This window comes from Aquarana catesbeiana, linkage group LG03 (assembly GCF_042186555.1).
Source record: "Aquarana catesbeiana isolate 2022-GZ linkage group LG03, ASM4218655v1, whole genome shotgun sequence".
NCBI classification, from domain to species: domain Eukaryota; kingdom Metazoa; phylum Chordata; class Amphibia; order Anura; family Ranidae; genus Aquarana; species Aquarana catesbeiana.
The window spans coordinates 139773792-139800678 of record NC_133326.1 but is presented as its reverse complement, the minus strand read 5'-3'; the positions used below and the strand labels follow the sequence as shown (position 1 = coordinate 139800678).

At 46.4% G+C, this 26887-nt stretch overlaps 1 protein-coding gene across 1 annotated transcript in view; it reads right to left on the bottom strand.

Annotated features, from left to right (window-relative positions):
- The window catches only part of PRRT4 (proline rich transmembrane protein 4), an 86516-nt gene extending 74796 nt beyond the window's left edge, over positions 1-11720 (bottom strand). Inside the window, exon 1 of the mRNA XM_073619307.1 lies at positions 11390-11720. The gene's annotated coding sequence lies outside the window, so the exon portion shown is untranslated. The remainder of the gene's footprint in view (positions 1-11389) is intronic.
- Positions 11721-26887: the final 15167 nt, after the last annotated feature.

The following is a 26887-nucleotide window of genomic DNA, read 5'->3' as shown; positions in this document are numbered from 1 at the left end:
TTTATGGACTGGCAGAAACCAATTGCCGCAACAGCTGGCTGAATAGTTGAACTGGCAAAAGAAAAGGAAGTCTTTAAAGTTCCACTTCCACTTTTGGAGGCCTTCCACTTTTTGGAGGCCTCCCCCCCTCCGGTGTCACATTTGGCACCTTTCAGGGGGGAGGAGGGAGCAGATACCTGTCTAATACAGGTATTTGCTCCCACTTCCTGGCATAGATCACCGCGGTGATTGCGGTGACCTACACCACTTCCGCCGCCTACCCCGTCCTCCCCCACTGTATTCTGTGTGACACAGAATACAGCAGGGACCTGAGAGGACGCGCAGCGCGACTCACGTATGCGCAGTAGAGAACCAGGAAGTGAAGCCGCATGGCTTCACTTCCTTATTCCCTTACCGAGGATGGCGGCGGCAGCAGCCAAGAGCTGAAGGACGGATCGCTTCGGCTGCCGACAACGCGGGCTCCCTGGACAGGTAAGTGTCCATATATTAAAAGTCAGCAGCTGCAGTATTTGTAGCTGCTAGCTTTTGCTATTATTTTTTTTAGCAAACCTCCACTTTATTAACGACTCCAATTTCTTGTCAACGGGGTCTTTCAAACCCTGTGCGTTATCTACCAGACAAGTTAAGTTCTTGTTTAAGGAAGAGACTGCTGCATCTACGACTGGCATGCTCCACTTTTCATCCATGGGATATAAAAGGAAAAACCTCTTTAGGAGGAACAAAAATCCTGTCAGGATGTTCCCAATCAGCATACACTGCCTGTTCCAACAGAGGGTGTAAGGGGAAAGCCTGTGCGGCCTGAAGAGGCCTCAGGGATCCCAAAGAGGACCAGGGGGCTCAGTAACCTCTGCAAGAGGCAAAACGAACCATTTCGGTAAGAGTCAGGATGAAAAGCCTCTGCGACTGAGAGGCAGACATCAACTGGATAGCTTCTTGTCCAGATTGCTCAGAAGCAGACTCAACCCATTCCTGCTCCAAACTAGGAGGCTCCAGGGAGGAGGATCTGTCACGTTTCTTGCCACCCTGCGGGGGTTGGCGAGTGTACTGGGTTAACTTTAATATTATTTTCTACCTTTAAACAGAGCGTGGTTCACCATATTTGTTATATTTACAGGAATCTGTCGCATCTGCTTCTGACGAGTGGAAACATATCCACGAAACACGTTGAGCTACATGATGCTACAGAGACATATATTATGCTTCGATGATGTCATTAATATGAACCCAATAATTATAGATTACTATTATGCGATTATCAACATAGGTGCCGGGCATGCTGTGTTTGGCTTTTTTTAGGCCATATTGCTGTTACATACCATCCATTGATTATTATTAGGGTTGTCCCGATACCACTTTTTTAGGACCGAGTACAAGTACCGATACTATTTTTTTCAAGTACTCGCCGATACCGATTACTGATACTTTTTTTTTAATGTCACGTGACAGTGTTTTTTTTTTTTTTTTTTTTTTTTTTTAACAGTGCTTTTTTTTGGGGGGGGGGGGGGGGGGTGAACGTTGTATGTGTGTTTTTTTTTTTTTTGTTTTTTTTTTTATTTACAATTTTTATTTTTTACAATCATTTTTTTTATTCTTTATTGCAAGATGTGTTTTTTTTTGTTTTTTTTAAATCAGCCCTGTTGGGGGGCTTTGGTGAGATATCAGGGGTCTTAACAGACCCCTGATATCTCCCCCTTAAGACAGAGAAAGAGACCGAGGATAGAGATTCCCCAGTCCCTTTCTCTGCAGCCTCAGCTGCACTGAGAATGAATGGAGAGAAGACAGCGGCTCCTCTCCATTTATAAACTGACACATTGTAATCACAGGAGATTACAATGTTTCAGTTATGTGAATGGACAGAGTCAGCTGACTCTGTCTATTCACAAAGGAAGGAGGAGGGGGATGGTGGAACGGAGGGGGAGAGAGAAGGAGAGGGGAACGGAGGGGACAACGGAGGGGACAGCGGAGAGGCACAGATAATGAAAGAGGAACGGAGGGGACAGCGGAGGGGGACAGAAGAGGAAAGAGAAACAGAGGGGGACAGCGGAGGGGGACAGAGGAAAGGAGGGGGCATGGAGGAGGATGCAGTGACAGTCAGCGGTGAGCGATCACCGCTGTATGTCACTAAAGCAGCTGAAAGCCGCTGGGGGAGAATCTTGTAACTCCCCCACGCGCCGATCACAGCTGTATTCCAGGTATCGGGGGAAGCATCGGGAGCATTTGCCCGAGTACAAGTACTTGGGCAAATGCTCGGTATCGGTGCCGATACGGGACAACCCTAATTATTATGAATTAATATTTATGCGTTTTTTTATACTCTTGTACCACCATGTCCATATCTTGTGCTTATATATGTAATATACTAAATTACCTATCCTATTATGAATAAAACTTTATAATTTTATCACCTCCGCATTTCAACCGCTTCATTTTAAAGTCCCATTTCCTCCTTAAATGCAACGGACACGTTAATGAGCTCAAACCGGCCGCAGCTTTATGCTAGCCATACACCTGTCAAAAAATTGTTCAAACGCGCTTTTTGAAAAACGAACGCACGGTCGTGAGAGCAAACGATTTTGCCATCATGTAATGACCAAATTTTGGTCGATAAATCGTTCAATGGACATAAATGAATCAGTTTTTAGTTTGTTTTGTCACATATGCCTAGTGCAAACAAGAAACACATTATCCTTTGAATTTATTGTCCGTTCAGAAGAAGTTTTTCAAAATGTTCCTTTGATTTTTTGGCTCAGAAAACATCACAACCGATTTTAGATTTGTGCCCTTTAACTGGACGATAAACTAACAAACTGTCCGAATAACAGATTTTCGATTGATTTTTCGCCTAGTGTATGAGGCTGCAGCGCTCACTCTATGCTATCAAACCTTTTCACATCTGACTGCGGCCTAATGCCACGTACACATGGCTGAACTTGAACGGTCCAAACTCCGTCGGCATTTCCGATGGAGAGATTTAGAACATGTTCTATATCTGAGTCCGTCGGAAATGCCGACAGAAAAAGTCCGATGGGGCATACACACGGTCGGAATGTACGGCCGTGTGTATGCGGCATTAGGGTCCATTCACACAGGTGGTTACACACACCGATTTCCAGCTAAAAGAATCTACGGATTCCCACTTGACAGACGCGTAGCCTGTACAATCTAATGACAGACTGTCGATGGCCACATATAATGCACCCAGCAACAATCACCCCAGGTAACCGCTGGCAGTCATGTACTACAGCTGCAGTCACCGACAGCCTGTCATTGCACTGCACAGGCTTAGTGACTGCAGCTATTTGCAAACATCAGTCAATTCCAGCTGCAGCAAATCGCAGTAATCACCCGTGCAAAAGGACCCTAACCGCTATGGCGGATACGTAAACGTTTGACAGCTGACCAAAAGCATAGCAACTCCCAGGAGTCTGTGTCAGTTTCAAGCAGATTCAGCCAAATCTGGAGCATTCTTGCGATTGCGGCTGAAGCACGTCTTCACTGCTTTCTGCCAGAAACAACCAAGAAGTAAGCTGTGGAAAAATGTATCTAAAGATGAAACTTTCTTTATGGCGGGGATAAGCGAATTGGAACATTGGTGGAAAATGTGCTCCGACTCCAGTGTGAATTATACAATATTTCACCAACTTCCTGACAGGAATCTTTCCTCTGTAACCACTTCAGGCCCTCACACACACACACACCACTACTAGATTTTTTTCCCTAAAAGTTAAGGCTTATGTAAGTGGAACTGGATGCATATATTTTATTTAACAAGAAATTGGTAAAAAAAAAAATAAAACACGATCCTAGATATTTACCTCAAGAAATAACTAAAAAGGCCTCCTGAATACACAGATACCACCGAAGTGTGATATTCCGTATTGCAGAAAGTCAAAGCTCGCTGTTCAGTTTAGAATAGCTTTTCCCCTGTGGTCATCACACACAGGAAACATGAATCTGTCTTCATATGCTGTACATACAGTATATAGTTAGTGTAACGTTAAAATAAGTTGCGTTTGTGTGGATGAGAATGAATACTACAGCACCACCTGTACAGATCTGCATTAGAAAAGATCCTGACTACCACTGTGCTTGCTTACAGGAGTGTTTGGCCCTATAGAAATCAGTACACGTCATCCAAAGCGTTCGATATACACTGTATTGTCAAAAGTATTGGGAAACCTGCCTTTACACACACCTGAGCTTTAATGACATCCCAGTTTTAGTCCGTAGGGTTCAATATCGAGTTGGCCCACCCTTTGCAGCTATAACAGCTTCACAAGGAAGGCTGTCCACAAGGTTTAGTAGTGTGTCTATGGGAATGTTTGACCATTCTTCCAAAAGCGCATTTGTGAGGTCAGTCACTGATGTTGGCCAAGAAGGCCTGGCTCGTAGTCTCCGCTCTAATTCATCCCAAAAGGTGTTCTGTCGGGTTGAGGTGAGGACTATGTGTTGGCCAGTCAAGTTCCTCCACCTCAAACTCGCTCTTCCATGTATTTATAGACCTTGCTTTGTGCACTGGTCCAAATCATTTGGTGGAGGGAGGATTATGGTGTGGGGTTGTTTTTTGGGGGTTGATCTTGGCCCCTTAGTTCCAGTGAAGGGAACTCTTAAGGAGTCAACATACCAAGACATTTTGGATGATTTCATGCTCCCAACTTTGTGGAAACAGTTTGGGGATGGCGCCTTTGTGTTCCAACATGACTGCACACCAGTGCACAAAGCAAGGTCCATAAAGTCATGGATGAGCGAGTTTGGGGGTGGAGAAACTTGACTTGCCAACACAGAGTCCTGACCTCAACCAGATAGAACACCTTTGGGATGAATTAGAGCAGAGACCGAGTCAGTCCTTCTCGTCCACATCAGTGTCTGACCTCACAAATGCGCTTCTGGAAGAATGGTCAAACATTCCCATAGACACGCCCCTAAATTTTGTGGGCAGCATTCCCAGAAGAGTTGCAGCTGTTATAGCTGCAAAGGGTGGGCCAATTCAGTATTGAACCCTGCAGACTCGGACTTTGTTCGGACATTCCGACAACAAAATCCTAGGATTTTTTTCTGACGGATGTTGGCTCAAACTTGTCTTGCATACACACGGTCACACAAAGTTGTCGGAAAATCCGATCGTTCTAAACGCGGTAACGTAAAACACGTATGTCGGGACTATAAACGGGGCAGTGGCCAATAGCTTTCATCTCTTTATTTATTCTGAGCATGCATGGCACTTTGTCCGTCGGATTTGTGTACACACAATCGGAATTTCCGACAACGGATTTTGTTGTCGGAAAATTTTATCTCCTGCTCTCCAACTTTGTGTGTCGGAAAATCCGATGGAAAATGTCCGATGGAGCCCACACACGGTCGGAATTTCCGACAACACGCTCCGATCGGACATTTTCCATCGGAAAATCCGACCGTGTGTATGGGGCATAAGGCTGGGATGCCATTAAAGTTCATGTGCGTGGAAAGGCAGAAGTCCCAATACTTTTGATAATATAGTGTATCTGTTGGGACCTGGATATTTATAGGGAGAGAAGTTCATTTTAATTATTATTTCATTTAGCATCTGTTAACACCAGCAGCTGCGTAAGACATAGAAGTCGGTGTGCATCCTGATTACAGTGCCAATGCACACGCTATTTTCTCTTTTTTATTTGTGCAAACCTTATTGAAAAGTCACAAAATGCAATTTCATTAAGATAGTTCACATTTACCAACTGCCTATGCAGGTAAAGGGTGCCTGCAGACAAAAGAAAACTATGCAGCTCTGACCTAAGTTAAATAACACCCTTGCTATAGATGTAGGCCATTTAGGTGAACACATTTTCTACATAGTTGGGGATGAATCAGGTAAGGGGGTGACATGCTCCAGTTAGAATTTTATACGATTCCTGCTGAATCAGTTAAAAGTCGAGCTGCACATGGGCCCTGTAAGCCCAAACTGGCTTGACAATTGTTGATTTCAAAATCTACTGAGCCAGGTGGTAAATTATTGGGTATACAGTGCATCCTAAGATACATGGTCACTTTTTGGCAACACCAGCAGCTGCAGGTGACTTGGCAGCGTAAATAAAATGAAGATTCCACTATCCGTGCGATTAGAGTGGATGGGGACTTGATTGATTTTTTTTTCTCCTGCTCTTGCAAGATGAATTTTCAAAATTTGAGTTGTCCATCCTATCTTTTATCCCAACCATGCACCTCCACAGCATCAGGTAACCTATAATAGTGCTGCACTGTTCACTATAGTCAGTATTGCAGTGACCTGTCGCTACCATGAAAGGTATATGATGGGAGAGATGTCACTGATTTTTATGTCATTGTGGTGTCACTTTTACAAAGAACACCCTGTAAAAGTACATTGTAGCAGATCACAAGCCCAGGAGATGACAGCCAGCAGTTTTAGCAATAAACCCCACCACACCCATGTGCATTCAATGAAAGATGTTTTCCACAGCTGGGGCTGCAAATTGCATTTGTAAGTAGACTAACTGAGTTTTCTAAAGGTCGTTGACACAGTGCACATGGTTGTCAAAAAAATAGTACACAGAAAAGTAAAACATGTCAAAGAGGCCCTGTCACTAGCTTGCAATGTGCCTTCAAATCTGCTAGAAAATCTGACTACTCTAGGAAGAGTCCGTTCCCTAAGGCCTCATGCACACGAGACTCTGTTAAACTCGCGTTCAGAGGCAGTTGGACACTTTTTTCAAAGGTCCCTGAACCCATTCAATGTTATCCTATGCGTCCATGTACACAGTCTTGTTTTTTGGTGTTTTTAAGCAGATGCGTTTAACCTCGTTTTTCCAGAAGCAAAGAAATGGGTTCAGACGCAAAAGTTTTCCAAGTTCAAAACGCGGCTAAACATGGGTACCGCGTTTGCGTTTATAAGTGTTTTTAACAGGAACATTTTATGACCCGAATTTGGGGCCCCATATCTCGGAGCCACTTGGTGCTAGGAACCCCATATTTGGTGTGCAAACACGGTGGAACTAGCACTACAACATATCTAATTGGGGTTCCTAGCACCAAGTGGCCCTGAGATACGGGGCCCCAAATTCTGGTCACAAAATGTCATTCTCTGCTGCAGAAAAGTGATTGATATTTTGCGACCTGACTTTGGGGCCCCGTATCTCAGGGCCACTTGGTGCTAGGAACCCCAAATTTGGATATGTTGTAGTGCTAGTTCCACTGTGTTAGCCAATTTGGGGTTCCTAGCACTAAGTGACTCCGAGATATGGGGCCCCAAAGTTGGGTTGCAAAATGTCATTCTCTGGTCTGCAGACGCTTCTAGACGCAAACGCGATAAAACGCGGCTAAACAGGAGTTTCTAAATGCCGGTTTCAGCTTTTAAAAACATGTGTTCAGCAGAGTTTGCACCGGCGTCTCGTGTGCATGAGGCCTAACACAGTCACCTCCTCTTCTTAGGGCATCTGATAACGGTCTGTGCTGGCCTAGATTTCTTTCTTATTAATACAATTGGCAGCATAATGGTGGCGATTTTAACTGAGAGGTTGGTAACTCTCCTATTCCCCCCCTCCTGCCCCCATTCTGTTGCAAGAATGGATAGGTGGAAGGGCCCTGGACGTCGTCCTGGTCCAAGACGCTCCCACTGACCTGGACGTCGTCCTGGTCCAAGACGCTCCCACTGACCTGGACGTCGTCCTGGTCCAAGACGCTCCCACTGACCTGGACGTCGTCCTGGTCCAAGACGCTCCCACTGACCTGGACGTCGTCCTGGTCCAAGACGCTCCCACTGACCTGGACGTCGTCCTGGTCCAAGACGCTCCCACTGACCTGGACGTCGTCCTGGTCCAAGACGCTCCCACTGACCTGGACGTCGTCCTGGTCCATGACGCTCCCACTGACCTGGACGTCGTCCTGGTCCATGACGCTCCCACTGACCTGGACGTCGTCCTGGTCCATGACGCTCCCACTGACCTGGACGTCGTCCTGGTCCATGACGCTCCCACTGACCTGGACGTCGTCCTGGTCCATGACGCTCCCACTGACCTGGACGTCGTCCTGGTCCATGACGCTCCCACTGACCTGGACGTCGTCCTGGTCCATGACGCTCCCACTGACCTGGACGTCGTCCTGGTCCATGACGCTCCCACTGACCTGGACGTCGTCCTGGTCCATGACGCTCCCACTGACCTGGACGTCGTCCTGGTCCATGACGCTCCCACTGACCTGGACGTCGTCCTGGTCCATGACGCTCCCACTGACCTGGACGTCGTCCTGGTCCATGACGCTCCCACTGACTTTGGGGCCCCGTATCTCAGGGCCACTTGGTGCTAGGAACCCCAAATTTGGATATGTTGTAGTGCTAGTTCCACTGTGTTAGCCAATTTGGGGTTCCTAGCACTAAGTGACCCCGAGATATGGGGCCCCAAAGTTGGGTTGCAAAATGTCATTCTCTGGTCTGCAGACGCTTCTAGACGCAAACGCGATAAAACGCGGCTAAACAGGGGTTTCTAAATGCCGGTTTCAGCTTTTAAAAACATGTGTTCAGCAGAGTTTGCACCGGCGTCTCGTGTGCATGAGGCCTAACACAGTCACCTCCTCTTCTTAGGGCATCTGATAACGGTCTGTGCTGGCCTAGATTTCTTTCTTATTAATACAATTGGCAGCATAATGGTGGCGATTTTAACTGAGAGGTTGGTAACTCTCCTATTCCCCCCCTCCTGCCCCCATTCTGTTGCAAGAATGGATAGGTGGAAGGGCCCTGGACGTCGTCCTGGTCCAAGACGCTCCCACTGACCTGGACGTCGTCCTGGTCCAAGACGCTCCCACTGACCTGGACGTCGTCCTGGTCCAAGACGCTCCCACTGACCTGGACGTCGTCCTGGTCCAAGACGCTCCCACTGACCTGGACGTCGTCCTGGTCCAAGACGCTCCCACTGACCTGGACGTCGTCCTGGTCCAAGACGCTCCCACTGACCTGGACGTCGTCCTGGTCCAAGACGCTCCCACTGACCTGGACGTCGTCCTGGTCCAAGACGCTCCCACTGACCTGGACGTCGTCCTGGTCCAAGACGCTCCCACTGACCTGGACGTCGTCCTGGTCCAAGACGCTCCCACTGACCTGGACGTCGTCCTGGTCCAAGACGCTCCCACTGACCTGGACGTCGTCCTGGTCCAAGACGCTCCCACTGACCTGGACGTCGTCCTGGTCCAAGACGCTCCCACTGACCTGGACGTCGTCCTGGTCCAAGACGCTCCCACTGACCTGGACGTCGTCCTGGTCCAAGACGCTCCCACTGACCTGGACGTCGTCCTGGTCCAAGACGCTCCCACTGACCTGGACGTCGTCCTGGTCCAAGACGCTCCCACTGACCTGGACGTCGTCCTGGTCCAAGACGCTCCCACTGACCTGGACGTCGTCCTGGTCCATGACGCTCCCACTGACCTGGACGTCGTCCTGGTCCATGACGCTCCCACTGACCTGGACGTCGTCCTGGTCCATGACGCTCCCACTGACCTGGACGTCGTCCTGGTCCATGACGCTCCCACTGACCTGGACGTCGTTGCGACATTGTCCCGATGCGCGGCTGCAGAGATCGGGAAATGTCTCACTGCCTGTGATTAGCGCAGCGCAGTGCCGACTTCCTGGCGGGCTCTGCACGTGGGCTGTGCGAACACGCCGGAGCTCATCCTTACTCAGAAGCACACTTCCTAGTGATGTTCACTCATTTTACCAAAAGTAATATTTGGTGACACAATGTAGGAAACCAGTCCTCCTCTGTCCAGCAGGGCACTCAGACTAGCTGCACTGCCAATACTGTATCATTACCCCTAGTAATTACCCAATCCTTGGTGATCTGAAAGGGTAAATACCAGTTTACTGTCTCTTCTAATAGCACTGAGAATGCTGGGATCTGTGTCGTAGCACTTCACACCAGCAATTTCCATGATTATACCATACAAATGTGTCAAGCGTATGATCATGCTCCAAGGACTCCTGCGTGAGTGTTCTGCTATGCAGCTGCAGTTCACAAATGTAGCCAACACACATAATAAAAGGACTGACAGTAATGACAGCAGCTGGGGTGAATGCACCCAATAATAGCAGATCCGGCATGGGAAGGGTTAATGAGAGGCAGCCAGCAATCACCCCCTGAAGGGCAGCACAGTGTGCAGTAGAAGTATGGACACACCAATCATTACATACATACAGCATCAGTACAGTGTGCAATGGCACATACATTACATAGCGCATCAGCACACTGTGCACTAGAAGTACTGCACATACGGATTACATTATATATTTATTGTGTATTAATATATTACATAGATTAGAGCATCAACACAGTGTACTGTGGCACATATACATTACACATGCATCTACATTCTTTACATATATTATACATACATAGAGTAGTGTGTAGTATAGCACATACATCTATATACTGCAAACACAAAAAAAAAAAATTATATATATATATATATATATATATATATATATATACACACACACACACACACACACCTATATATGCTGCATGCATACATCACGCACACCTATATACATACATACTTACATCTATATATACTGCACGCATACATCACACACATCTATATATACTGCACGCATACATCACACACACACACACACACACACACATCTATATATACTGCACGCATACATCACACACACATCTATATATACTGCACGCATACATCACACACCTATATATACATAAACGCACACACACAATATATATATATATATATATATATTTATTAATTATACACACACTGCATGCATACATCACACACATCTATATATACTGCATACATACATCACACTTCTATATACATTGCATGCATCATACATACATCACACACACATCTATATATATACTGCATGCATACATCACACATCTATATATACTGCATGCATACATACATCACACATCTATATATACTGCATGCATACATCACACATCTATATATACTGCATGCATACATCACACATCTATATACATTGCATGCATACATCACACATCTATATATACACTGCATGCATACATCACACATCTATATATACACTGCATGCATACATCACACATCTATATATACACTGCATGCATACATCACACACACACACATCTATATATACACTGCATGCATACATCACACACACCTATATACACTGCATGCATACATCACACACACATCTATATATACACTGCATGCATACATCACACACACACACACCTATATACACTGCATGCATACATCACACACACACACATCTATATATACACTGCATGCATACATCACACATCTATATATACTGCACGCATACATCACACATCCATGTATATGGTGGGAGTGTAAATAGGAGGATGGAGCGGACACTGCAGTGTAGATCCCCCCGATGACATACCGGTCCATGGTGGCGGTAGGTGCTCGGCGTCCTCTCTGTCTCCAGGCTCAGCGCTCAGCAGCAATGATTTCCATGATCAGTGAAGCCGTCCGCTCTCCCCTCCCCCATACTCCCCCTCCGGGCTCTGTCTCCCTCTCAGCCTATGGGGTTGCAGATTGTGTATCTATGGCGGGGTGTCGGCGGAGTTATCAGCTCCCCGGTGTGTGCACCGATCGGGAGAACGTGATCGGCAGTAATCCTAGCAGTTGGTCGTGGTAGGTGAGATCGGTGTGTGTATGGGGAGGACACCCAACCTGCACGGACTATTCTGGAGCAGTGCTCAGCTCTATCTCTCCTCCCATATTAATCATTGCACACAATCAGAAAAATCTATTCATTTTACAATAAAAATCATCAAATGATTCTGCAGTTTATAATGAAGATAAATATGTGATGCGATTTTCATTTATCCTGACCGATGTTCTGCTTTATGTAAAGGAATATCAGGAAAGACATTTTCTACTTAAAGCGATCCTTCTGTCTCCTTTTCCTCTTTATTAGGGACCAGCCGAACACCCCCCTCCCCCGGTTCCCACCAGAACATGCGAACAGACAAAAAATTTGTGCGAACCCCCCGTTAAAGTCTATGGGACACGAACATGAGAAATCAAAAGTGCTCATTGTAAAGGCTTATATGCAAGTTATTGTCATAAAAAAGTGTTTGCGGACCCGTGTCCTGTCCCACGGGACATGTATCAATGCATTAAAGAAAAAGTTTTAAAAACAGACGTTTTTTCAGGAGCAGTGATTTTTTTTTAATGCTTAAAGTGAAACAATAAAAATGAAATATTCCTTTAAATATCATCCAGGGGGTCTCCTTAGTCTGCCTGTAAAGTAGCGCATTTTCCCCATGTTTAGAAAAGTACTGCAGAAAAGAGCCGAAGCTGAACACCGGAGTCAGCTGTACACGGCGCCTGCGCACTACATTCTACCCTATGTCCACGTTAAAGCCCCACCATCCAAGTGGACATAGAGTTAGAACAATAATATGCCAAGCGCAGCGAGGCCGTGCCTGAAGCGTGGCGAGGGGCCTGTTACAAACTCTTTTTTATTAAAATAGTCTTCGCACACAGGCACCGTGTACAGCTGACTCCGGTGTTCAGCTTCGGCTTATTTCGGCAGCTCCCTTGTTGTTCCTACTGTGCAAGCGCTGTGCCTGCGCAGTAGAGGGGGGTCCTTATCCGCCGAGGGGAACTTTCTCAGCAGAACACCGGCAATATAGATGAAAATCATTGAAAAAAACAGCGTGGGTTTCCCCCAGTCCATACCAGGCTCTTCGGGGTTGGTATGGATATTAAGATGAACTCCACGCCAATTTAAAAAAAAAAAAAATGACGTGGGGTCCCCGCCCCCCAAAATCCATACCAGACCCAACGGGCCTGGTATGGACGGGGGGAACCCATGCCGTTTTTTCTTAATTCTGTCATAGGGCTCCCCTTAACCACTTCAATACACTATATTATATATTGTACACTGTACTATATACCCTGCACTGTATTATATATATAGTACACTGAGTGCACTATATACTCTGAGCTGCAGTATATATACTTTACGGACTACACTCTGCTGAAAAATTGGGCCTTAGGTGTTGGTGGTGGCAGAACACTGTAACCCCCCACAGTTACTCTTGTTGGGTGTTGGTCCCTGCTGTCTAATACATTTTTTTAGAGGCTGCTTGCCCTCTTTTAGTGGCCTGTGAGCGTCTGCCTCTCCTTGGAGGTCTTCCGGACATGATGGATATTTTTATTTTTAACACCGCACTACATTGTATTATATACTGTGTACACCGCCTGAAGTGTATTTGAAACTGTACACATTGTATTATATACTGTGTACACCGCTGAATGCACTGTATATATAGGCAACGCTGAATGCAGAGTATATATATATATATATATATATATATATATATATATATATATATAGTGCCTTGCAAAAGTATTCACCCCCTTGGCCTTTTACCTGATGGATGTGATGGATCAGAACACAATAGTCTAAGTTGGTGAAGTAAAATTAGAAAAATATATACATAAAACTATTTTTCAGAAATAAAAAACTGATAATTGGCATGTGCGTATGTATTCACCCCCTTTGTTATGAAGGCCATAAAAAGCTCTGGTGCAACCAATTACCTACAGAAGTCACATAATTAGTGAAATGATGTTCACCTGTGTGCAATCTAAGTGTCACATGATCTGTCATTACATATACACACCTTTTTGAAAGGCCCCAGAGGCTGCAACACCTAAGCAAGAGGCACCACTAACCAAACACTGCCATGAAGACCAAGGAACTCTCCAAACAAGTAAGGGACAATATTGTTGAGAAGTACAAGTCAGGGTTAGGTTATTAAAAATATCCCAATCTTTGATGATCCCTAGGAACACCATCAAATCTATCGTAACCAAATGGAAAGAGCATGGCACAACAGCAAACCTGCCGCACACCAAAACTCACAGACCGGGCAAGGAGGGCATTAATCAGAGAGGCAGCACAGAGACCTAAGGTAACCCTGGAGGAGCTGCAGAGTTCCACAGCAGAGACTGGAGTATCTGTACATAGGATGACAATAAGCCGTACGCTCCATAGAGTTGGGCTTTATGGCAGAGTTGCCAGAAGAAAGCCATTACTTTCAGCAAAAAACAAAATGGCACGTTTTTAGTTTGTGAAAAGGCATGTGGGAGACTCCCAAAATATATGGAGGAAGGTGCTCTGGTCTCATGAGACTAAAATCGAACTTTTTGGCCATCAAAGAAAACGCTATGTCTGGCGCAAGCCCAACACATCACATCACCCAAAGAATACCATCCCCACAGTGAAACGTGGTGGCAGCATCATGCTGTGGGGATGTTTTTCAGCAGTCGGGACTGGGAAACTGGTCAGAGTTAAGGGAAAGATGGATGGTGCTAAATTCAGGGATAATCTTGAGGATAACCTGTACCACTCTGTGTGTGATTTGAGGCTAGGACGGAGGTTCACCTTCCAGCAGGACAATGACCCCAAACAAATGTGTTGGAATGGCCTAGTCAAAGCCCAGACCTCAATCCAACAGAAAATCTGTGGTCAGACTTAAAGATTGCTGTTCACAAGCACAAACCATCCAACTTGAAGGAGCTGGAGCAGGTTTGCAAGGAGGAATGGGCAAAAATCCCAGAGATAAGATGTGACAAGATCATAGAGACTTATCCAAAGGGACTTGTAGCTGTGATAGCCGCAAAAGGTGGCTCTACACAGGGGCGGATCCAGGGGGGGGGCAACGGGGCAAATGCTCCCCCCGAGAAATATTACTGACTGCTGAGTGTCTCTCTCAATGTTTAGAATCAGCAGCAGCGCCGGTGTTGTTGAACGGCCATGATTCTGGCCTGGACTCTCACTGGTTGCTAACGCCTGCCCGCCTGGCGTGTAGCAACCAGTGATGTCATGTCAGAGCCAAGGAGGAGGAGAGGGAGGTCCCAGCTTTCAGAGTGGAGCGGAGGAGCGGAGGATTTAACTTCTTCCTCCTCCACGCCTAGTGTGTGAATGTTGGCTCCACCCACCTCCTCCCTCTATCTTCTCCAGGGACAGCTCCAGCGTGGCGCGAGTGAGTGAGGGAAGGGAACTTCCTTGGCTGTAGCAGGTGAGAGGATTGTATGCACTTTGCATGCCACTTTGCAAACAGCATGCCTACCAATGCCTGACTCCTATCACAGCATCTGTTACACTGACACAGATCCTCTGTGTCTGGGAGCTGTCTGGGGGAGGGGCGCTGATGCTCTCCTAACCAGCAGGAGCCCGGGAGGAAGGACATCTTACATGCTGTTATGATAAGGTCAGTACATTTGTTATGGAGGTATTGTGTAATTATTGTGCTAGGGGACAGACTGCCAGCTTCCCCCCATGTAATGTGCTCTCTTGTGCCCACCATGTCATGTGCTGTGCATTGCAGTGCCCCCATGTAATGTGCTGTGCCCACCATGTAATGTCATGTGCATTGCAGTGCCCCCATGTAATGTGCTGTGCCGACCATGTCATGTTCTGTGCATTGCATTGCCCTTCATGTGATGTGCAGTGCCCCCTATGTTGTGCTGTGCCTTGCAGTGCCCACCATGTAATGTGAAGTGCCCACCATGTCATGTGCTGTGCCTTGCAGTGTCTACCATGTAATGTGCAGTGCCCACCATGTCATGTGCTGTGCCATGCAGTGCCCACCATGTCATGTGCTGTGCCATGCAGTGCCCACCATGTCATGTGCTGTGCCTTGCAGTGTCCACCATGTAATGTGCAGTGCCCACCATGTCATGTGATGTGCCGTGCAGTGCCCACCATGTCATGTGATGTGCCATGCAGTGCCCACCATGTCATGTGCTGTGCCATGCAGTGCCCACCATGTCATGTGCTGTGCCTTGCAGTGTCCACCATGTAATGTGCAGTGCCCACCATGTCATGTGATGTGCCATTCAGTGCCCACCATGTAATGTGCAGTGCCCACCATGTCATGGGCCATGCAGTGCCCGCCATGTCATGCACTGTGCCCGCCATGTAATGTGCAGTGCACACCATGTCATGTGATGTGCCATCCAGTGCCCACCATGTCATGTGCAATGCCCACCATGTCATGGGCTGTGCCATTCATTGTCCGCCATGTAATGTGCAGTGCCCACCATGTCATGTGCTGTGCCTTGCAATGCCCGCTATGTAATTTGCAGTGTCCACCATGTCATGTGCTGTGCCATGCAGTGATCCCACCATGTAATGCGCTGTGCCATGCAGTGCCCACCATGTCATGTGCAGTTCCCACCATGTCATGTGCTGTGCCCACCCTGCCATGTGTTGTGCCCAGCATGTAGTGTGTTGTGCCCACTGTGTAATGTGCTGTGCTGTTCAGCAGTGCCCACCATGTCATGTGCAGTTCCTAACATGTAATGTGCAGTTGCATTGTCCACAATGAAATGTGCTATGCCATGCAGTGCCCACCATGTAATGTTTTGTGCCCATCATGTAATGTGCTGTGCCATTCAGTGCCCACCATGTAATGCGCTGTGCCCACCACGTCATGTGCTGTGCCATGCAATGCCCACCATGTAATGCGCTGTATCCACCATGTAATGTGCTGTGCCATGCAGTGCCCACCATGTCATGTGCTGTGTTGTGACACCATGTCATGTGCTTTGCCCATCATATAAGGTCCTGTGCCCACCGTGTGCATGTGCTGTGTTGTGCCCATCATGCAATGTGCTGTGTTGTGTAGTACCAACCATGTCATGTGCTGTGCCCACCATATAATGAACTGTGCCTACCTTGTAATGTGCTGTATTGGGCAGTGCCAACTGTGTAATGTGCTTTGCCCACCATTAAATGTGCTGTATCCATGTATCCACCATGTAATGTGTTGTGCCAACCATGTAATGTACTATGCTGTGCCTCCCACAGACTCACCCACTCAATCCCACCCCCCTCACCCCCTCTTTCTCTCATCCCCTCTCTTTCGCCCTGTTCTCTCTCTCACCCCCTTCACCCCCTACCACCCTCTCTCTTTCACCCTCTTTCTATTCCCCTTTTTCTCACCCCTCTCTCTCGTCCCCTCTCTCTCACCCCCTCTCTCTCTCTTATTCACCCCCTTTCTCTCTCTTTCCCCCTCCCTCTCATCCCCTCTCTTTCAACCCCCCCCCATCTCGCTATCACACCCCCCCCCCCTCCTCTCTCAACCACTGTCTCACACCCCTCTCTCTCTTTAATTTAAATTTAACAAAAAATTGTTTGTATTTTCATTTTATTTATTTCCATAGAAAGGCCCACCAAAATCCTTAGCACCAGGCCCATGTTGCTCTTAATCTGGCCCTGTAAGCAACACCTTTTTTTCTGCCAGTGCCCCTCCCGAGAATAGACTCTGGATCCGCCCCTGGCTCTACAAAGTATTGACTTTAGGGGGGTGAATAGTTATGCACATTGATCTTTTCTGTTATTTTGTCCTATTTGTTGTTTGCTTTACAATAAAAACATCTTCAAAGTTGTGGGCATGTTCTGTAAATTAAATGATGCAAATCCTCAAACAATCCATGTTAATTACAGGTTGTGAGGCAACTAAACACAAAAAATGCCAAGGGGGTGAATACTTTTGTAAGGCACTGTGTATATATGTATGTATTTATGTATATTTTGTAATGATCTGGGGTGATTATGCTCAAGTGCTGTATGCGTTTTCAGGAACACCGGTCAGTCCAGACTGTATTTTTTAAGGTCGTGGCAGCCCAATTTTATTTAAACGAAACAAACTTCACAGAAAGTCTTCCCTCGCAAGGGGTTCCACCATCATTGTATAACAGAAAACTTCAGCCTCCAGGCTCACTCATTCTTAGTCAAACTCCCTCCTGGAGCTTACTTGCTCAGCTGCGTGCTGCTTGGTTGCGGGCCACATCTGCCTCCTGCAGACATTCACGCTCAGACTCCTAGAGACCGCCTGTCTCTCTTTCATAGAGCCGTCTCCACCTGAAAGCCCCCCTGACTCCTACACCAGGCCACCTGCCTGTAGGGTGGAGCTGTTTCCAAGAGTGAGCCTTGAGCTCTCTTCCTGAGAGGGAATATAATCCCAGTCCACAGATGTGCAATCATCATGTCTGTCTTTGCAAAAACCAGGCTGAAGGTGCTAATAAACACTTGGGGTCACCTCTCCACAATAAATAAATATATAAATATATATATATATATATATATATATATATATATATATATATATATATAAAATTACACTCTGCATTCAGCGTAGCTTATATATACAGTGTAAACTCTATATTCAGTCAGTACAGGTAGTGAATTTGATTGAGATATATATACTAGTCTGACTGTATGTGTGTATATATCTCTATCAAATACACTGCCACTTAGGGCCGTCTTTAGCGCAGGGCAAACTGGGCACTTGCCCTGCTCAATCTTTGTTAGGGGGCCCGCGCTACCTGTGAATTTGGGCCCCGATGACAGCTTTGCAGAGTGCACAGAGGACACGGGAGGCTGTATTCCTGCGCTAGCTAGCAGAGAGGGGCGGGGCCGGGAGCTCTGACCCCATCCCCGTGCAGCCTGTATGCTCGGAACAGAGCGGCTGTAGTGAGAACAGTGATCGTAATTGGAGCGTCAGTGGAGCTCCTGGCCCCGCCCCTCTATACTGGCAGGGGATACAGAGGTCTGGGGGCGGGGCCGGGAGCTCCACTGACGCTCCCACTCCCATCACTGGCTCTCACTACAGCCGCTCTATTCAGAGCATACAGGCCGCATGGGGGGTGGGGTCAGAGCGTCAGTGGAGCTCCCGGCCCTGCCCCCTCTCAGCTGGTTAGCACGGGAATACAGCCTCCTGTGTCCTCTGTGCATTCTGCAAAGCTGTCATCGGGGCCCCAAATCACGGGTGATGCGGGCCCCCCAACAAAGCGTTAGTGGAGCTCCCGGCTGTTGTAGTGAGAGCAGAGAGTGGAAGCCCCGCCCACAAACCTGAATGTATTTAGTTTGTTTGGCTGGGCAGGTATGTCCTTACACCCATAAAATGCCTGACTACTTAAACCCTGAGCTGTGTTATTCAACTGTAAAGCTGTGCATTGCTGAAAGTTCTCTGACCATCACCTGTATAATGTCTGCAGTCTCTGATTGTCTCCTGTAGTATGTCCGTAGTCTTTAATTGTCTCCTGCAGTATGTCCGCAGTCTCTGGTAATCTCCTGCAGTATGTCCGCAGTCTCTGATAATTTGCTGCAGTATGTCCACAGTCTCTGGTAATCTCCTGCAGTATGTACGCAGTCTCTGATAATCTGCTGCAGTATGTCCACATTCTCTGGTAATCTCCTGCAGTATGTCCACAGTCTCTGGTAATCTCCTGCAGTATGTCCGCAGTCTCTGATAATCTGCTGCAGTATGTCCACAGTCTCTGGTAATCTCCTGCAGTATGTCCACAGTCTCTGATTTTCTCCTGCAGTATGTCTGCAGTCTCTGGTAATCTCCTGCAGTATGTCCGCAGTCTCTGATTGTCTCCTGCAGTATTTCCACAGTCTCTGGTAATCTCCTGCAGTATGTCTGCACTCTCTGACACTCTCCTGTAGTATGTGTATAGTGTATTAATGTGCCCCTTTACTTGCTCAATTATTTGGGATTGCTCCACTACTCAGTGAGAGGTAATGATGTGCATTAACCTCTAGCAACCAATCAGTAAGTGGTAATGATGTGCTGTAACCCCTAGCATCCAATCAGTGGGTGCTAATAATGTGCATTAACCTCTAGCAACCAATCGGCTAGCAGAAATTATATGTTGTAACCTCTAGCAACCAGCCAGTGAGCAGTAAAGATAGGCTGTAACCTCTGGCAAACAATTGCAATTGCTGCGTGATCTGCTGCAGTAAACTGCTTTTGTGTCTACCTGCTATTTTTTGTATGTCTCAGAATGGAGGGGGGGGCCCAAGAAAATGTTTGCCCAGGGCCCAATCAAAATTAAAGACAGCCCTGCTGCCACTAACTAACCTGCCTGCCTAATCTAGCTCAATCTCTCTATCTCCGTCCACTATAACACACTATAAAGGCGCTGTGTAAGCAACCTTGTATAGTGTGGGGCGTGGACTTAGTCCCCCTGAGCCATGATTGGCCAAAGGCCAATTAAAATGCGGTTTAATAGTTCTTGTGTTAAATGAGTTTTGAAAGTGCAATTCACTAAGAGTGCAGTGTTTTTTCGATTCAGCGGTAATTACCGCATTTTTTACATGCGGTAATTTATCGCATTGAGCTGGTTGCTAAGGAGCAGGCCAGGAAGCTGGCTCCCGCATGCTTAACAACGGATGACTCATCAGCTGTTAAAAAAACATGCTGGCAATTAAAAATTTTGAAAAAAAAATAGCATGGGCCCCCCCCCCCCCCAATGCATACCAGGCCCCCAGATCCCTCCCCCCCTCATGTAAATGAGTATGGGGCACATAGAACAAAAACACAGTATAAAAGTTTTTGACAATGCTTTTATTAAAAAAAAAATGTCTCCCGATGTACAGTAGATCCATCGTCAATCACGACGCCACAAGCCCTCCCCCCCACGTTGAGGGCTTGTGGCCTGGTATAGTTCAGGAGGGGTGGGGGCGCTCGCTTGTCCATTCCTGGCCTGCCAGGCTGCATGCTTGGATAAGAGTCTGGTATGGATTTTGGGGGGCCCCCACACCGTTTTTTTTTTTGCCTGGTACGCATGGTTTTTGATGATATTTACCGACACATTTTTAATTTTGTGTTAAATACCGCATAATTGTTTTTTTTTTTTGTGCACTTTATTTACCACATGCAATAATGTATGCAAACGAGTCACGTGACTGTGTTATCACATGCGGTAAAGGTTAGTGAATTGACCCCTGTGACTAAAACCAAATTGAAATTTCATCCCAAAATGAATATTGCACTACTACATAAGAATAAGTAGGGGGCATCTACTAAGCTACTGAAACAAAACAAATCAATGGCTTTTCTTATTTTTTTCTTAATATTTAATGTTGGTAATATATTCAGAAAATATGTGCAATGGCATTACAGCAAATAGAGTTTACAGTTTTTTGGGTCTTTAAAAAAAAATATTTTAAAGTTGTCAAGAAGCAATATTTCTTTTTGTCTATGAAACTTGTTTTTATTTATAAAGATGTTATATATATGACAACGGCTAAATCTGTGTCTGTAGTGCATGTTCACCCTTAAAGCGGAGTTCCACCCAAAAATGGAACTTCCGCTTTAAGGGAGATGACCCCCTGACATGCCACATTTGGCATGTCATTTTTTTGGGGAGGGGGGGAGCTGGGACCCTCTTTTTAGAGGGTCCCAGCCCCCACTTCCTCCTGGTGCACCGCAGTACCGGAAGGGAGATCCCCTCTCCCCCTCCCTCTCGGCAATCATGTGAGACACGTCACAGGTCCCAGATGATTGCCTGGCCAGTCACGGGGCGCGGCTCACGCATGCGCAGTGGGTGCGAGGCTGTGAAGCCACAGCCGGGCGTCCACAGTTACGATGCCAGCGCCGCAGAGAGGAGGGGGAGATGAGCGGTGCTTTGTACACCGGCATTGCTGTACCCTGGGACAGGTAAGTGTCCGATTATTAAAAGTCAACAGCTGCAGTATTTGTACTCCAGGAGTATATAGAGTTTGGCAATTCTAGAGAAATGCTTAAAAAAATGCATTACAATTTAACTAAACCCATTAGATTTTAGTTAACTAAACCCTATATAGGGGATTTTAGTTGACGAAAATACGACTAAAACAATTCAGATGACTAAAATAAAACTAAAATGGCATTTTAGTCAAAAGACTATGACTAAAACTAAATCGAAAGTTGATGTCAAAATTAACGCTGGACCTATGCCCAGGTGCTCAAAAACATCAGGAGTGAAGCATCCCAGTCTTTATCTGTATGGTTCAATATTGAATTGGCCCACCCTTTGCAGCTATAACAGCTTCAACTCTTCTGGGAAGTCTGTACACAATATTTAGAAGTGTGTCTATGGGAATGTTTGACCATTCTTCCTGAAGCACATTTGTGAGGTTAGGCACTGATGTGGACGAGTAGGCCTGGCTCGTAGGCTCCACTCTAATTCATCCTAAAGGTGATCTATCGGGTTGAGGTCAGGACTCTGTGGAAGCCAGTCAAGTTCCTCCACCCCAAACTTGCTCATCCAAGTCTTTATGAACCTTACTTTTGTGCACTGGTGCGTAGTCATGTTGAAACAGGAAGGGGCCATCCTCAAATTGTTTCCACAAAATTGGAAGCATGAAATCATCCAAAATGTCTTGATATGCTGACGCCTTAAGAGTTCCCTTCACTGGAACTAAGGGGCCAAGCTCAACCCCTGAAAAACAACCCCACATCATAATCCCCCCTCCACCAAATGATTTGGACCAGTGCACAAAGGAAGGTCCATAAAGACATGGATGAGCGAGTTTGGGGTGGGGGAACTTGACTGGCCTGCACAGAGTCCTGACCTCAACCCGATAGAACACCTTTGGGTTGAATTAGAGTGGAGACTGTGAGCCAGGCCTTCTCGTCCACATCAGTGCCTGACCTCACAAATGCGCATCTGAAAGAATGGTCAAACATTCTCATAGACACACTCCTAAGAATTGTGGACAGCCTTCCCAGAACAATTGAAGCTGTTATAGCTGGAAATGGTGGGCCAACTCAATATTGAACCCTACGGACTAAGACTGGGATGCCATTAAAGTTCATTGTGTAAACGCAGGTGTCCCAATACTTTTGGTAATACAGTGTGTATGTATGTGTGTGTGTATATATATATATATATATACACATACACACACAGTATCTCACAAAAGTGAGTACACCGTACACATTTTTGTAAATATTTTATTATATCTTTTCATGTGACAACACTGAATAAATGACACTTTGCTACAATGTAAAGTAGTGAGTGTACAGCTTGTATAACAGTGTAAATTTGCTGTCCCCTCAAAATAACTCAACACACAGCCATTTATGTCTAAACCGCTGGCAACAAAAGTAAGTACACCCCTAAGTGAAAATGTCCAAATTGGGCCCAATTAGCCATTTTCCCTCCCCGGTGTCATGGGCTGATTAGTGTTACAAGGTCTCAGGTGTGAATGGGGTGCAGGTGTGTAACTTGGTGTTATCACTCTCACTCTCTCATACTGGTCACTGGAAGTTCAACATGGCACCTCATGGCAAAGAACTCTCAAAGAACTCTCTGAGAATCTGAAAAAAAGAATTGTTGCCCTACATAAAAATGGCCTAGGCTATAAGAAGATTGCCAAGACCCTGAAACTGAGCTGCAGCATGGTGGCCAAGACCATACAGCGGTATTCCGGGACAGGTTCCACTCAGAACAGGACTCACCATGGTCGACCAAAGAAGTTGAGTGCATGTGCTCAGTGTCATATCCAAAGGTTGTCTTTGGGAAATAGATGTATGAGTGCTGCCAGCATTGCTGCAGAGGTTGAAGGGGTGGGGTTCAGCCTGTCAGTGTTCAGACCATACGCCGCACACTGCATAAAATTGGTCTGCATGGCTGTAATCCCAGAAGGAAGCCTCTTCTAAAGATGATTCACAAGAAAGCCCGAAACAGTTTGCTGAAGACAAACAGACTAAGGACAAGGATTACTGAAACCATGTCCTGTGGTCTGATGAGACCAAGATAAACTTATTTGGTTTAGCTTGTGTCAAGCGTGTGTGTCGGCAACCAGGTAAGGAGTACAAAGACAAGTGTGTCTTGCCTATAGTCAAGCATGGTGGTGGGAGTGTCATGGTCTAGGGCTGCATGAGTGCTGCCGGCACTGGGGAGCTACAGTTCATTGAGGGAACCATGAATACCAACATGTACCGTGACATACTGCAGCAGAGCATGATCACCTCCCTTCGGAGACTGGGCCGCAGGGCAGTATTCCAACATGATAACGACCCCAAACACACCTCCAAGATGACCACTGCCTTTCTAAAGAAGCTGAGGGTAAAGGTGATGGACTGGCCAAGCATGTCTCCAGACTTAATCCCTATTGAGCATTTGTGAGGCATCCTCAAACGGAAGGTGGAGGAGCGCAAGGTCTCTAACATCCACCAGCTCCGTGATGTCAGCATGGAGGAGTGGAAGAGGACTCCAGTGGCAACCTATGAAGCTCTGGTGAACTCCATGCCCAAGAGGGTTAAGGCAGTGCTGGAAAATAATGGTGGCCACACAAAATATTGACATTTTGGGCCCAATTTGGACGTTTTCACTTAGGGGTGTACTCACTTTTTTTGCCAGCGGTTTAGACATTAATGGCTGTGTGTTGAGTTATTTTGAGGGGACGGCAAATTTACACTGTTATACAAACTGTACACTCACTACTTTACATTGTAGCAAAGTGTCATTTCTTCAGTGTTGTTCAGGGCAATCTACATCTCATCACACATGCCCAATAATGCATCACTACTTGTTTAAAGTAGAATTAAAGCATTTGTTAACCCCCCCCCCCCCCCAAAAAAAAAAAAAATCCTACTTTAAAGCATGTTCTATGACACAGTGCTTGTCCTGTGTCATTTGGTCCCCTGTAACACCTAAAAAAAAACCTGGCTGATCCTGACAGTTCCTCCCCACCCCTCTGTAAACTGACCACGGTGTGTCATGGCTGCTGAGACCAGACACCGTGGTCAGTTTACGCGCCTCTGTCATCAGCAGCCTGCTATCTGCTCTCCTCTCTGCTCCTGTGTCCTCCTCCCCCCTCCCCTCTCTGTCTGTGTGTGAGCCATCCCTCCCCCTTCCTGCTGCTCTTATAACACTAACCTGTATACACCATCAGAACTGCCTCCTATTGGAGTGTCCCCCTCTCTAAATGATTTATAAATATAAATGCTATAAATATCTAATTTAAGAGCCGAGATTGCGATCACATGACCAGCCAGCTCTCTCCTCCTCCCATCCAGACTGACATAAGCAGAGGACTCTCAGCCTCGCCTGCTGCATCTCTCAGAGGAGAAAAGGAGAAAGCTAGCCAGTCATGTGATCACGATCTCAGCAGTGAAATTGGGTATTTACAGCATTTGTTTTTATAATTCAAACACAGAGGGGGATACAACAATAGGAGGCAGTGCTGATGGTGTATACATGTTAGAGTGGCTTAACAACCACTTTAAACCCAAAACCAAACATTTATTATATTGCAGCTTACCAATTCTTTAGATGTGTTGGCTGATTTGTTTCCTTTTTTGGCATTCTTCTATTTTCATCTGGTGATCCAACCACTAAGGCCTCTTTCACACGAACGATCCGTTCAGGTCCACCTGTCAGTTTTTTAGGCGGACCTGAACGGACCCTCCATAGACCTCTATGGAGCGTCGAATGTCAGCGGTGACATGTCACCGCTGACATCCGACCCGCTCCGATCCGAAAAAGTGTAACGGAGGAAAAAACCTACTTTTCCATCCATTTTCGGATCGGGTGATGATGGACTCTACGGACCGTCGTCATCCAATCCCCCATAGGGGAGAGCGGCACTCTGACAGGTCCGTCACTGCACAGTGTGCAGAGACAGACCTGTCATCTGCCTGCTCAGCGGGGATTGGCGGAGCGATCCCCGCTGAGCAAGCGGATGTTCACGGGGTGGATCATCATGGATCCGTCCCATGTGAAAGAGGCCTTAGTCTGTTCTCTTGCAGTTATAGGGACGAGGAAAACAATTTAACACTGGCCGGGGTGCTTAAAATGATCAGCATTTATTTATTAATGTAAAACCTTTACCCCCAAAAGAAAAAAAAAAACAGTTTGCTGTAACGGATTTTAGAGGGCTAGCTGGAGTTTGGCTTCAATGTGTTAGTGTACCTAAGTCTGCTAACACATTAAAACACCCCCCCCCCCCCCGACTGACAGTGATACTGTCTGCTGTGCCTCCTGTACTCATTCCTCCAGTGAAAACAGTGGGGAAAAAGCCTAAAAAATGAAAACAAATCCAGCCACTACATCTAATAATTGGTAAGCTGCAATATATTACTGTGGCAGACCCAACCAGGACAGGGGCTTTTGGGCTGCTTGAGGGAGGAACTGCTGCTGCCACCCAAATGTGACGAACTGCTTGGCACCCCACCTGGGTGCTTCTGCCAAGATACAGCTTCCTCCACTCTGGAACCAGGTATTATAGGTGAGAATTGCACCAAAGAACTAGACGATACTAGCTTAGGTGCAAACTGGAACCATTTATTCACACAGAATTTATACCACACAAAATCAGACCTTGATCACAATTTTTTAAACCAGCCTTCTTCAGCCAGGGTGCCTTCTGGGTTCTTCAGGGGTGCCTTGACAAAATGCGTAAAAAATTCCCCAAATTGTCCAAAAAAACTTTGGGAAAAGTGTACAAGGTCATAGATAAAAAACTCTGTTCTCCAGGAGAATTGCCACATTCCGGGCAAGCCAATGCTTATTCAGAGGTAAAATGAATTTCTTTTGTTGCAATATATCAGCCTTTTTCAACCAGGATGCCTCGGAAGAATGCCTAGAAAATTGCCCCCAATTGCCCAAAAAATGTCAACAAACCAGTGGGTGGATCAAGCTTGCTTTTTTGTTACACAATGCTACAGGTTTTTATTGTGCAGCACTACAACCTTGGGTGCCATGCAGGTCAGCTGCTGGTGTCCTAACAACCAATGACTTTATAGGTTGATAAGGCAGATATCAGATGCCTGAGGACTTCCTTGTTTGTACCTCTCTATCAGCACTGGGGTCATGTTAGCCAAGTGAAGAAGAGAAAATAAGGGGAAAGACTAACGCTTGAATACTAGTGTCAGAAACCATGAAACAGACCAAGATAGAAGTACAGTTAAATCACACTTGTTTAATAATAAAAGTAAATAGAACAAACGTAGTCAAAACAAATTTCTGTAACCAGAACAGATAGTCAGGCAAGCCAGAAAGTCAGGAAGCCAGAGAACAGCATAGTGGAACAGCAAGCAGGATCTGAAGCCAGAAGGAATGTCAGCCAAGCAAG